Source organism: Gymnoscopelus braueri (assembly GCF_963280865.1).
Source record: "Gymnoscopelus braueri genome assembly, chromosome: 17".
Taxonomy (NCBI): domain Eukaryota; kingdom Metazoa; phylum Chordata; class Actinopteri; order Myctophiformes; family Myctophidae; genus Gymnoscopelus; species Gymnoscopelus braueri.
In genome coordinates, this window is record NC_137617.1 from 50,209,138 (window position 1) to 50,222,914 (window position 13,777).

At 40.3% G+C, this 13,777-nt stretch overlaps 1 protein-coding gene across 1 annotated transcript in view; it reads right to left on the minus strand.

The window, feature by feature from the left end:
• The window catches only part of LOC308105472 (GTPase IMAP family member 8-like), a 166,552-nt gene that overhangs the window by 123,937 nt on the left and 28,838 nt on the right, over positions 1–13,777 (minus strand). The gene's annotated exons all lie outside the window — the stretch shown is intronic.

Sequence of the window (13,777 nt, forward strand, 5' to 3'; positions counted from 1 at the left end):
AGATTAGCTGGTGTTTGCCACGGGACACCGTCACACGACGAAGGATAAATCAGCTTGTGACAAAAGCACATTATTTTATCCTGCTTGACCTATGCATGTTGTTGTATTTGATGTATATATATGTAACATGTTGGAAACTATGAAGTGACTTAAAACATATGAACATTTCCAGTTCATGTAATAATAGGTCTGATTACTGTGGGTGATTGATTCATTGATGCCACCTGACTTTACTAATAGAGGGTGTGGTACAGGGGGGAGGGGGAACAAACAAACCTGTGTACCAGAAATGGCAGGTGAAGAGAGAGGAGATCTCCTAGGCGCCAGTATTACGATTTCTGTTCCGGTAGATTATATGGTCGATGCCTACACCCCTGCCCGACCACTTCGGTCTGCCACCTCGGGGCGACTGATTGCCTCGTCACTCAAGGGTCCTTCTGGCCGATCCACACGGTCACGACTCTTTTCTGTTCTGGCCCCACAGTGGTGGAATGAACTTCCCACTGATGTCAGGACAGCAGAGTCACTGCCCATATTTCGCCGCAGGCTGAAAACCCACCTCTTCAGGAAACACTACCCTTCCTCTCTGCCTGACCTACTTGTTGTTAACTAGTTGTACGAACGCTTGTTTTCTATTGTTGTATTGTTTATTGGATCTTGTTTAGTCGATACACTTATTTGTTTTAGCTTGTGCTCATTTGATTTAGCTATTTTGTCTCATCTGTTTAAGGAAATAGGTAGCTGATATATTGCACTTTTACCTTCGCGCTAGGTATACTCTTGGTTGCTTGTTTTTGCAGAAAATGCACTAAAGACTTCTGGTGATTAGTAGTTTTCGTTCCCTACCTATGTTGAATACAGTTATTGTAAGTCGCTTTGGATAAAAGCGTCTGCTAAATGACTGTAATGTAATGTAATGTAATTATAAATTTAAGGGGTACCCCGAACTTTAGTTATTCTTTGGACCGTTATTGCGGAAGATCGTTTTCGTTTCATTTGAAACTAAGGAACTAATAGACTTTCTCAGGAGCGCGGAAAGAAGAGGCCGTTAGGACACTAATCTAACCCTAACCCTAACCCTTAGTAGTTATACTTAAATTAGTTACTTTTTACTTAATTACTTTTACATATTTTTACTCCAAATAGGTAATTTTAACTTTGTTATTTATTTTTAACTTTGTTATTTTTAAATATTTGTACTCAGTTTAGTGACTTTTAAGTTACTTCTGACTTTTATTACTTTTAAGTATTTTTACGCATTTTAATTACGTTTCGATTTTTTTTACCCACTTTTAAGTATTTTACTCAGTGTGTGTGTGTGTGTGTGTGTGTGTGTGTGTGTGTGTGTGTGTGTGTGTGTGTGTGTGTATCTTTAAGTAGCGCATCTGTCTCCTGTTTGTGTCTAATTAGTATAATTGGTTACATCTTTGTGTTACAATCAGCTGCAGCTGTTGATGCTTTGCTCGGACTTGCCTTGCTTTTTTTTGGGGGGGGGGGGGGGGGGGTTATGACCTCAATTACACCCAAAAAACTGAACTTTGAACATTCAGTGGATTTTCTGGGGTCTGGGGTTTTCTGAATAATTAGGCTAAAAAAGATTCTCCTTTAATCCTGCCCCCTCTCTTCACGACCCACTCCTTGTGAGTGAGAAGAGTGTTAAACAAGGCCTCTGCTGCTGCAATGGTGGTCACACTGCCAAGGACCCTCCTCATGCATTGTTGGGCTGTGTTCTCAGCTTGGACGTTGTCTGCCATTTCAGGATATAACCCTCTACTTGGCTTCCACATTCTTGACTTTACTGGCTAAAGCCCCTCAATTACTCCTCAAGAAATCCTGTTTGTCTTTAAGCAAGTCAAAGGATAACATACTGTAACTAGACGCGTCGCAATTCAGGGCAATTGCAGAGTGTGGTTGCACCGACGCTAGTCGCGGGTCGCTGTCGCCGGGACTCGAGGAATACGCTGGGAGGAATACCGTCGGAGGCTGTGCCAATTACATTGTCACGTAACTCCTTAGATCACTTGCGTTTCATTTTGAGAGGATTGATCCCCCCAAAATAAGGTTTTTGCATCAAACGGTTACATTCTGAGCATTTGTGGCGCCCCCTATGGATCAAAGTGGAAATTATTTTGGGGATTTGTTGAGTAAACCACCCTCGACATGTGATTAAAATTCGATTGATCGATTGGACGTTTTGTTTGTGATTTTTGGCATTTTTGATAAAACGGGCCCCTCCCACTAACTTCGGAAGCCAATTACGGACGAACGGTAAGGACTATCAAAATGCCGTTTCGATATGTTTATCGCATGGGCCCAGAGATCATGTGTACCGATTTTTGTGAAATTTGGACAAAATATATGGGAGGAGGAGCTAAAAGTGTGTTTTGAAGAAAATTCAAAATGGCGGAAAATCGGCAGGTGAAGAGAGAGGAGATCTCCTAGGCGCCAGTATTACGATTTCTGTTCCGGTAGATTATATGGTCGATGCCTACACCCCTGCCCGACCACTTCGGTCTGCCACCTCGGGGCGACTGATTGCCTCGTCACTCAAGGGTCCTTCTGGCCGATCCACACGGTCACGACTCTTTTCTGTTCTGGCCCCACAGTGGTGGAATGAACTTCCCACTGATGTCAGGACAGCAGAGTCACTGCCCATATTTCGCCGCAGGCTGAAAACCCACCTCTTCAGGAAACACTACCCTTCCTCTCTGCCTGACCTACTTGTTGTTAACTAGTTGTACGAACGCTTGTTTTCTATTGTTGTATTGTTTATTGGATCTTGTTTAGTCGATACACTTATTTGTTTTAGCTTGTGCTCATTTGATTTAGCTATTTTGTCTCATCTGTTTAAGGAAATAGGTAGCTGATATATTGCACTTTTACCTTCGCGCTAGGTATACTCTTGGTTGCTTGTTTTTGCAGAAAATGCACTAAAGACTTCTGGTGATTAGTAGTTTTCGTTCCCTACCTATGTTGAATACACTTATTGTAAGTCGCTTTGGATAAAAGCGTCTGCTAAATGACTGTAATGTAATGTAATTATAAATTTAAGGGGTACCCCGAACTTTAGTTATTCTTTGGACCGTTATTGCGGAAGATCGTTTTCGTTTCATTTGAAACTAAGGAACTAATAGACTTTCTCAGGAGCGCGGAAAGAAGAGGCCGTTAGGACACTAATCTAACCCTAACCCCCAGACTTTACTGGCTAAAGCCCCTCAATTACTCCTCAAGAAATCCTGTTTGTCTTTAAGCAAGTCAAAGGATAACATACTGTAACTAGACGCGTCGCAATTCAGGGCAATTGCAGAGTGTGGTTGCACCGACGCTAGTCGCGGGTCGCTGTCGCCGGGACTCGAGGAATACGCTGGGAGGAATACCGTCGGAGGCTGTGCCAATTACATTGTCACGTAACTCCTTAGATCACTTGCGTTTCATTTTGAGAGGATTGATCCCCCCAAAATAAGGTTTTTGCATCAAACGGTTACATTCTGAGCATTTGTGGCGCCCCCTATGGATCAAAGTGGAAATTATTTTGGGGATTTGTTGAGTAAACCACCCTCGACATGTGATTAAAATTCGATTGATCGATTGGACGTTTTGTTTGTGATTTTTGGCATTTTTGATAAAACGGGCCCCTCCCACTAACTTCGGAAGCCAATTACGGACGAACGGTAAGGATTATCAAAATGCCGTTTCGATATGTTTATCGCATGGGCCCAGAGATCATGTGTACCGATTTTTGTGAAATTTGGACAAAATATATGGGAGGAGGAGCTAAAAGTGTGTTTTGAAGAAAATTCAAAATGGCGGAAAATCGATCCTGACGCAAATGGGCGTGGCCTATATGGGGAGATGTGGGAGGCTGTGATGTGTTTTGAAATATTGTTTATCTATAATAATAATAAAGTGTGAAGATTACTATAGTCTGGTTGCCACTAATAAATGGTAAGCAACAACAACGTACTGTACTGTGAAGAGAATGGTCTTGTGTCTGGACAAGAAAGCCTGAGGTTCATCATTCTTGTTGGCTCAATTTGACCTGTGGATGACATCAGTGAAAGCCTTTACCGCAGTATTTACACACATGATTAATGTGTGTAAATGTGTGATTAATATATTTAAATGTTATTCTTGTAAAATAATACAAATACAACTATAACAATTACTCATGGCAGCAATGTGAACTCATTTTCATATTGCTGCCATCTTGGGAATATGCAAATCACGATCCAGACACAACCAATCATAAATATAAGCATTCCAACCATGTTTATAATGGTCAAACAACATGAAATAGACACCACGTTTGCATAGCTCATATGGGTAAACAGTTATGGACAAAACCGTTTTCAGGTGGCCATATTGGATTGGCCGCTATGGCTCGGGCGCCCTGGCTAAATAATTAAAGTATGCCTTGGGCTACATCTGGGCCAAATGTGGTGCTTCTAGACTGATTTGAATGACAATATGTCTAAGAGCCTGGATTAGGAGGACTCACTGTCTGTCACATATATTAACCTCTCTATGACCTTTGAGATGGAACAGAGGATAGAAACAGGGCGGTAGTTGCTCGGGTCTAATTTGCTTATTTTTTTGTGCAGAGGGGTTACTCTCACAAGTTTATTCTTGAGGGATGTGACACTGCCTGATGGACAAGTTGGTAATATGGAAAACAATTGGGAAAATGGTGACAGCCATGTGTCTCTGAGGAACCTGGTGGGGATATTATCACGGCCGGTGGCCTTAGATGGTTGCAGAATGCTGAGTTTTGTTTCTTTTCTTTCTGTGAACTTAAGTCATCCTTTGATCTCCTAAAGTCAAATGCAATGAATTGTGGAATTAGGGGTTTGTCCCGGCATCGGAAGGAGAAACACGGCCCAGGAGAAACGCGGACAAAAGGTATGTGCAAATGTAAACAGGAATGAAAAGTTCTCCAAAATCCAATTCAAATAAACAACTGTACCTTTAATACTCAGGTTAAGTGAGTGTTTCCACACTTGCTTCTTCTCAGGGTCCTTAAGGTCCCGTAGCTCCAATGAGACGACTTTTGTATTGAGATCCATCATCACCTCAAACGTTGGATGGTAATTTGGTCCATAGTTCAGATGATAAGGCTCCGAAGCCTGAAGACACATGACACTGTTTTACTATTGCATTGATGTATTACTGTATAGTGTGCTAGCAGTGGTAGAAGTTGTACAGTAGTAGTTGAAGGATTTATTATTACTATTATTATTTTTATTATTATTAAATAGAACCAGATGGAAACAGATGATCTGCAATGGTGACCACGATGGGAATTAGCCGAAAAAAGAAGATTATTAATAATGATAACAATAGTTGCAATTTTGAGAATTGTTGTTGCCCCGTCGCAAAATTGCGTTATCATCCAAGGAATAGACACACACGACCGGAAGCGGAAGGCCTACACATCCACGCCCACTTTTGACACAGCGCCGCTACTCGAGGTCCTTTAGAACGATGAACTGCAGCTGCCAATGCAATCCCTATGAGAGGATATGAGAATTAGCCTACTTTTAAAATATTCCTACATTAACTGGAGACGATATTGATTTAAATAAAAATATGTTTCCAAATGTATGGAGTGTCTTTGTCAACATATCTTCTTGTTTTCTTAATAGTTGATGTGTTTCACATTTAATTTGCCACTTTAACGAGTTACCCATAATGTTAACACAGCAGAGGGTAGACAGCAGACAGACAAGTTGTCGCATTTCGGTGACATCACTGTCTTTACGAGTGCCGAGCGCCGACCAGTGGCGTACCCACTGTAGAGGCAGGACAGGCGGTCACCTGCCCAACTAAGATCTGGCCTCCCCTAGAAAAAACAAATAACCCGAAAAGGTATTGCTTGCGTGCTTAATGTCCTCAAAGTCACGCATCCAACAAGCTTTGAACTGAGCAGAAAACGGCCACTTTCGCCAGTTTTATATTGAAAACCTCAAGGGATGCGTCCGTGACGTATATACCATGCGACCACTTAAACTCTAGATCTCCGATGCTAGCGGTTTTGACATACTGATGGAGTATATTATAGTATATTGTGGGTAGTATATCGAGATGACAGATATGGGACATTAAAAAGGACAAATTAAACAAATGGGACAGTTTATTAGAACACAAAAAAAATCGCTACAGCCTCAGTAGTTAACCAGTGAAATGACGGTATTTTACAATGTCTCTCATAGGGAATGCATTGAGAGCTTTTTTTCTGTGATTTTTTTTTATTTTATATTTAATTATATGATATACTATATTTAATAAATACCCTTTGTTTTGCCGTTTTCAACAAAAAAAAAATCACAGAATCAAACGTTTTATGGTCATGATTCATGTCATGTCATGATGGCTTGATTCGAGGCTTAAATTAATAGATATAAATATTTTTGGAAATGTCAATGGAAAAATGCATTGAGTTTTTTCTTCCGGCACCAAAAAAAACAGGAAGTGGGCGGGAACTGCGACGCTCTATTGGAGGCATTTTGTGCAAAACAGGCTCCTCCCACAAACCTTGAAAGCCAATTGTAGACGGAATGCAATGTGATAAATCTGACTGATACATCTTCATCAAGTGACCACAAATGTGTTCCGATTACAAAATTGGTAGGACTTGTACTAAAAAGTGTGTTTTGAATAAAATAAAAGCGGAAAAGCTAAACTCAAGTTGTAATTTTACCATCATTCTAAACCCAGGTTGTAATTTTATATGTGGCCCAATCTGGCAAAGGCATTTATTTTGTTGTGATTCATTTGCATTCATTTAAACAGCTGTTTGTGTTATGAGTACATTACACTGAACACTATTATAACTAGTGTATTATGAGTACATTACACTGAACACTATTATAACTAGTGTGTTATGATAACTTATGAGTACATTACACTGAACACTATTATAACTAGTGTGTTATGAGTACATTACACTGAACACTATTATAACTAGTGTGTTATGAGTACATTACACTGAACACTATTATAACTAGTGTGTTATGAGTACATTACACTGAACACTATTATAATGAGACAAATAAGTGACATAACTCGTTTTCGAAACGAGCATCACCAAAATAAAAGTTTACGCTCCTGGTGTGTAATGACCTTAAGTCTTTAAAATATTTAGCATTTAGTTTTTTTCATTTCATAAGAAAGCAGAGAATCATAGCAAAATATATATTGGTTAAGATTGAGAAGAAAAGAAAAAAAAGAGAAGAAAGAAAGATGAGTAAATCATTTTGTAACTGCTTTACAACCTGTTTTGATCATATTATGATTACACCAGGTTATACAGTAGGTTTAGTGTGTGATACCTTAGGTTGAACGCCATGTGTAGGACAGTGCAGACTGTAGACTGTCTTTGGGGCGAGACGACAGTTTGCCGGATAGTCGATGTATTCATCATTTTTGTTGTTGAACTTTGACATCACCTACAAGAACACCAAGACAACTTGACCAGCTGGTTCACTCATAATGTCTGGTACATGGGCAGCTTTTACAGGCTACTGTACAGTATGTGTAGGCTTTGTTGCCATCAATAGGGTAATGTTGTTATTTCTGTTGTAATCGGCAGTTGAATATGGCTTGTTTTCATTAAAAAAATAAGAAATCCGAGCTAAATGTGTTTTTCTACATCTCATAACATGGGAGTGGATGGAGTGCCCTCTAACTTTTCTTTTTTTTTTATATTATTTTTTAAATGACGTAGAACCACGTCAATAGCAAGGAATGTGTTAAAGAGTCTCCTAAGAGTCTCCTCCACCGGTCATCAAATTATTGCCTTAGAAATGCGACAAAAACAAAAGAATCTCCATGAACTCAAGGTTTCATTGGGTGTGTAATTGATAAGAAATAAGTATTTTTGGGGTGAACTACCTTTAAATAGATTCAAAACCTCTGAGATGCTAGTTACTTAAAGGGTAAGACCACTTTGGTAGAGGTTTGGGTTGTGTAGTTACCTTGCCATGATGTAACCCCAAAGGTGGGCAAGAAATCAAAAATAATTGCTCCATTGATTAGAAATTGATGATTCAAAATATGCTCCTCATTGACTTACATTGTACGGTAAAACAGCTCTCAAAGTCACTCTTTTAGCACATAAATGAACCCAAACATAGCTGATTCAGGCAATATAGAGCATCGGCAAACCCAGTACTGTTTTTTTTTTAAATAAAAATGTCAACTTCCTGTTGATTTTACTATTTGAAGATCTGGATCCAGTCCAGGTTTTCTACTTATTAAAAATGGTAAAATCAACAGGAAGTTGACATTTTTATTTAAAAAAAAAACAGTACTGGGTTAGGTGATGTTCTATATTGTCTGAATCAACTTTGTTTGCGTTCGTTTATGTGCTAAAAGAGTGACTTTGAGAGCTGTTTTACCATACAATGTAAGTCAATGAGGAGCATATTTTGAATTATCAATTTATTCAATGGAGCAATTCTTTTTTATTTCTCGTCCACCTTTGGAGTTACATCATGGCAAGGTAACTACACAACCCAAACCTCTACAAAAGTGGTCTTGCCCTTTAACAGAACATACTTTACCTCTTCAATAGGCACGTTGCCTGGCAGCAGAAATACTTTCATCTGAAGTCTGTCGCTTGGTGGTCGAAGGAACAGCAGAACTTGACAATTGGTCTCTCTAGGTTTATGTCGTTTGGAAATGCTCTTCCACACGAGCCCAAACTTCGACAGATGGGTCACATTTACAACCACGTGAGTCTTGGTCACTTCCACTGGTTCTAAGAAGTCCACCACCCCGTCATCAGAGATGTGGGCCACAGAAATGTCATCAACTGTGAAAATTATGTTTACATTTAGCAGATTATTTAATATGCGTGAAAATCAGACACAACACAATATGTTCCGTGTGCCCACCGAGTTTAACGTGACACAGAGGGCATTTGAAAGTCTTATTTTCACATCCTATACTTAGTTTAACCCTTTAAGACCTGAGGCCGATTCTACAAATACAGTAGGTGGTCAGCGACTTTGACCAGTTTCACTTTCAAAACCTTTGCATCATGTGTCACACAAACAGAATGCGATGCGTTTTGTTGATATAACAAGTTTTTTCATATAGAGTCCTATCCACAAATCCACCATTTAACTTCCACAATCCACTTTATCAAAACCATTGGTGTTGTGGATCAATTTAGCCAAAAATGAACATCCGTGATTGCATGAAGGTGCCTAATTTCATATTTAGAAAACGTTTCAGATGGGGAAAGAAATCATTTGGTTTGAATATTAAGGAAAAGTCATGGAAGGGGATCCATCTGAGAGCTTCATGAGCGAAGATAATCAACTTTAAAATCTCAAAATCGGTCGGGCTGAACAATGAGACACTGGTTTCCAACATATTATTACACTGTGTCACTTTGAACCAGAACATTGAAAATGATTGGAAAATGCTAAAAGCAGCTCCTCACCGGATGTGACCTCACAGTGTGGCAGGTGTAGCTGGCTGACAGACCCCTGAGGACACTGGATGTCAAACAGAGGCCCTGCAGGAGTCCCTGCTGTTGACTGGAGCTGTTCTTCATCCCATTCATCAGCCTTGTAGAGGACTTCTGCTTCCCCTGACGTTTTAAACATCAACCCTGTCACATTGCAATGGGACAGCCCTGCCTCGGGTAACTTGGAGCTGTGACACAAAACAATCATTTATTGATATCATCTATTGACTTCATTAGGTGTCATGTTACCACATGTTGCATCCAGTTCATTTACAATGCCAGTGGTTGGTTGAATAGAAACAACATGTTTGTGGAAACAGCTGTGGTGAGTGATCAGCTGATGGGTTTAAAGACACAACTTCTACATCTATAGAGGAAGCTACCAATGAAGCTGTTTAGGATGACTGACCTGTATTCATAGGTTTTATGTTCTGTGTTCACGCTGGGTGAAAAGGTCTGAAATACAGAAAGCAGTCAGGAAACAAACAATCAGTAACTTTCCTCAATGAGACTCAATTGAGTCTCCTACCTGAGACTCAGCCGGTCATCAAATTATTGTCTTAGGAATGCGACCCAAAAGAAATAATCTCCACGAGTTAAAGCCTTCATGAGGTGTGTAATTGATAGAAAATAAGTCATTGTTTGGCTGAACTACTCCTTTAACTGAGTGTAATCTACTTTGAAGTGCCCTGTAGCTCATAATGTAATAACGGCCCATAATGTAATAACGGCTCATAATGTAATAACGGCTTATAATTGAATAAACTAAACGTAATATAAGCTCATAATGTAATAATCGGCTCATAATGTAATACAATCATGAGTGCATAACATAACAGATTTTTGCATAATGTAATAATATAATAATATATTACCTAAATAACCTTATTAAGCTTTTATTACATTTAGTTTAATACATTATGAACTGTTATTACATTATAAGTTGCTACATGCCCTTCTCTAACAGCTGTGAAAACCTTATTTTTGTATGTTATATGCAGTTCAATTATACCATTACCTATACCATTTATTTACTTTGAATTTAATTACGTTTATGTTTGAATGAGTGATTATAAACACATATACATAAAAAGGAGTTCATAATATGTGTTTGACTGCTTGTATTAACTGAGCTATTAGAATATAGAAAAATTGAGCTGTAGATACATCGTAGAGTCGAATCAAATCGTTAACCGATGAATCATAATCAAATCGTGCGGCCAATGAAGATGCACACCTCTAGTTAGGAACCTATGCAATTCCAGCTACAGCAATCACACTGTTTCATACATTTTTGTCATAAGATTTTACACATCAGATCTCTTAGTTACATACTTACCATAATAAGCAGTGCACACAGGTGGAGCACACTTTCCCTCGTCATATCTACGCTCTTTAATGATATGCGTCTCTCAAATCTTAAATAAAAAATAGCGTTGCAAATGTTTTCTCAGGTAATAATTCAGTAGAAGCACCATTAGGCCTAAGTATATTTAATTGGTACGCAACATATTTCGGAGGAAGAGAGACAGCAAGCGAGCTGTGTGTACGTGTGTGCATGCACGCCTGAGACTGACGCTGGCTGCACACAGCAGGCAAGACAAACTCACTCCATGTTGCCCCATAAACGTAACTTTGAAGTTAATCTAACTTCTAACTATTATGATGGAAATGGCCAAGACATGGTGTGTGTCCGGGGTCTGCCAGCACACAAGCACTCCAACTGGCTCCAAACTTGCTCATGTGACAATTCTTATTTATTTGATTATTTACCTAGACACCGGCTAACAGAAACACACACAGACACACACACACACACACACACACTTTACCAACCTGAAACGTCTCTGTTGGCATCAGCGACACGTTTGGCTGACTCAGTCCGGCACCTGGAGGAAAAATAATAGCTTGGTTTTAGTTCAAATGAATATACCGTACAACAGTCTTAGTAGGGCAGGGGAGAGGGTCCCCCAGCACCTGAGTGACATTTTTTTGTAACCTGTTTTTTAGGACTATTATGGTGTCTAGTTAAGATTTCTTCTTGTTGCCCAGTTCAGCTAATGTCCCATGGGGTTCAAAGGGATATTCCACCACGCCTCAAGCTGAAAAGAATTGGCACTGCAGCAACTCTGATGAATTGAGCCTTTTTTATTTTGGTTACAGGGTGCAAAGCACAGAACGACAATTTCAATAAGGTTACATCTTGATGACTTGTTGTCTCGCCCCTATAGGAACCAGGGGTCTGGGGCGAGACTGATCGATCCTCCTTTTGTCTGCGCTATCCATGTTAACGTTTTTAACCAACCACGTCGCTTATATTCCGTGTGTGTTCTTGGTTAAGGTTTTTAACCAATCACGTCGCTTATTAGTTCACGTGAGAGGGTTGCCTTTAGCTCTGAATTTCTGCCATGTTCCGCTCCGCCCATGGAGATTGCGATTGGATGTGTCACCACATTATGTGTTCACACTGTGTTTACATCAAAGAAAGGAAATAACGTGAAGAATTCTGTGGTGATGAATGTGAAGTGATATAAAACTAGAAAAAGTGCTCCTCGGAGCACAGGTCTCCGCCAGGTCAGGTACGTTATTGTGGCCTCCTGGTGGCGCTATAATAGGCCAATGTGAAAAGGGTGCCATTTGTTCAAGGGCTTTTCACTGCAATCGGACACTGCATTCATGATTTGAGGCATTTTGTTCCAAAAATATGTTTGCAGAATTAGACCTGCTGGTGGCGCTATAACAGGCCAATGTGAAAAGGGTGGCATTTCTTCGTCGGCCTAATAGAAATGTGCATGTGAAATTTCACGGAAATCGCAAGCTGCGTTCATGATTTGAGGCATTTTGTTCAAAAAGGAACAATCCTGCAAACTTTGGAAGCCAATCTTAGGCATGGGAAATTGGATAAATCCGTGTTGATCACATGACTATAGAGATACTGTGTACCGATTTGTGTGATGTTTGGACAAAATCTGTAGGAGTAGTATCAATAAATGTGTTTTGCACATATCGGCCTCCTGGTGGCGCTATAAACGGCCAATCTGAAAAATTTGGGCCAGAGGTTCTGAGTTGGCATCCAGGGAGTGTGCGTGCACAGTTTCGCAGCGGCCGGGCCAACGGTGCCATAGATTAGCTACTAACGGACGGACAGGACGGACGGACGGACGGACGGACGGACGGACGGACGGACGGACAGGGGGTAAAACATACTCTCTCGCCATGCCTTTCGGCCTGGCGGAGACAATAAAATGTGGGACAGAGGGGGCGGGGCTTAAGCAATTACAGCTTGTCCCTATTGTGTTACAGCTGTTACAGTTACAGTGTGTTAGTGTTACAGCTGCCATTAATTAGTGCTGTTGATTGCCTAGTGGTCAAATCGGGGTCAACCAGCCATCGTTAACCTGCCCCGAAGTTTAGCAGAGCTGTAGTTGTCCTGTGCTCTCTCTCTCTCTCTGCGTGCCTGTGTGTGTGAGAGGGGGGAGGGGGAGTTCAGCTGTCTGCACTGCCCTGAGACAGAGAGAATACTTCTCCATACGACGGTGTTTTACAAAGATTCTTACTTGTTTTCTGCACTGTGCCTTGAATTCCGCCGACGGCTTTGAAATCCACGGACGGCCTTGAAATCTGAGGTAATTCCTGCAATCGTGGAATCACGTTTTCGTTGGAGGACTATCTAGTTCTTAGATTGATTCCATGGTCAAACATAAAGGTCAGAGAGTGAAGAACTTACCTGTTGTCTGGCTAATCTGAGGTTCTTTCACAGCTGATGCACCTGAGAGAAATTAACAATCAGTTGATACTGTAACAGAAATGACTTTCATGTTCATGATGTGAAGAAAACAAGCAGCAAGACACAATATTCAATGAACTGATTCTCTATATTACATCATCAGAGAAGAATCAGAACATCTGATCACTTCAATACATTTGTCTTATTTGATAACTTAAAGGATGACTTCACCCATTTTCAACCTCTCTTCATTTAATTGGTCCTCCCTAATGCTCATTATAATGGTGGCACTTTGTTTCTACTCAGTTTGTGTCCCAGAGGAGGGATGTGGACAGTTCAGAAACCTGCCTACCAGTGACATCATCGTTAAGCAGGTTTTAGTTTTTAGTTTTTAACCAATCACGTCGCTTATATTCCGTGTGTGTTCTTGGTTAAGGTTTTTAACCAATCACGTTGCTTATTAGTTCACGTGAGAGGGTTGCCTTTAGCTCTGAATTTCTGACATGTTCCGCTCCGCCCATGGAGATTGGATGTGTCACCACTTTATGTGTTCACACTGTGTTTACATCAAAGAA